Raw genomic sequence first — 1,120 nt, forward strand, 5'->3', positions numbered from 1 at the left:
CTCTGGCAGGTGAGGGACACCCTACTGCCCCAGAAGCCACTCGGTACCTGCCTGGTGCCTGGTCCCTCATACACCCCTCCCCGCTCTCTCACCCCAATGGCCCCAGAGAGGATGCTCTCCTAGGGCTCAGAGCTCAGTGACAGTGGGTGGGGGGAATGTGGAGCCACCATCTGGCTCTAGCAATGCGAGTCAGACACATGAGGCAATTCGTTTGTGAACAATCAAGACAGCATATACTTAAGAACAAGGTTCTGCTGGGCAGATTCTGCAGGGAGCTTCCAAGGAGGCGGAGGGGATCGGGCAGGGGGAAGACAGATGGGTGAGTAGGAGGGGCTGGGGGGTGGTGCTCAGGGCCTGGTTGGGAGCCCCAGCCCCCTCTCCGTGACAAGATGGAGACAGATAAAGCTGCCTCCCTTGCAGTGAGGCCTGGAGCGGGAGGGGCTCGGAAAGCTCTCAGGGTGAATTGGGAAGGGACTAGAAGCTGCTCTGGCAAGGCCCAAACGTGGGCAAAGTCTTGGTATCCAGGGCAGGGCTTGGGGGGTGGGGGGAGGAAGGGACGTAGCCGTCTGGCTAGCTGACCCCAACTAAGCCCAAAACACAAATGGAAGGGCCTCCCTTCCATTCTGGGAAGTCCAGGTGGCATTTTGGGCCCTTGGCTCAGCAGCATCTGTATGGAGGCATTCTGGATGTTTTCCTGTTTCCTGGAGTCTGAGTTCATCCGGGAGCTCAAGAGCGGTCCTGGCCGCTGCTGGCCTGCTCTGTCCCTCCTGAGTCTTTTGCTGGGAGGGTCCCCATCCTCAGTGGTTCTGGGCCACTCCAGGCTCCCATGGGCGCCCCTGTGTTGTAAGATGCCCCCTCGCCCAGGGGCCTCACTCCTCTCCTGTCAGCCTCTGCGCAGGCTTACAGTGGCCATGCCCTCGTGCTGCTGGTACAGGGTGGGCTTGGAGCCCAGGGAAGAGAACCAGGCCGGTCTAGTAATGTTCCGAATTAGTGTGCTGCCTTTGTGGGGAGCTTGCCAGATGGTCCCCGGCCCCCTACTCCATGCCCCAGCACTTTCTAAACACGCCCTGGATACTCAGGGGCACCGGGGGCTCAGAGGCAAGAGAAGGCAGGACTCAGG

The sequence above is a fragment of the Lutra lutra genome, chromosome 12 (genome assembly GCF_902655055.1).
Source record: "Lutra lutra chromosome 12, mLutLut1.2, whole genome shotgun sequence".
Taxonomy (NCBI): Eukaryota; Metazoa; Chordata; class Mammalia; order Carnivora; family Mustelidae; genus Lutra; species Lutra lutra.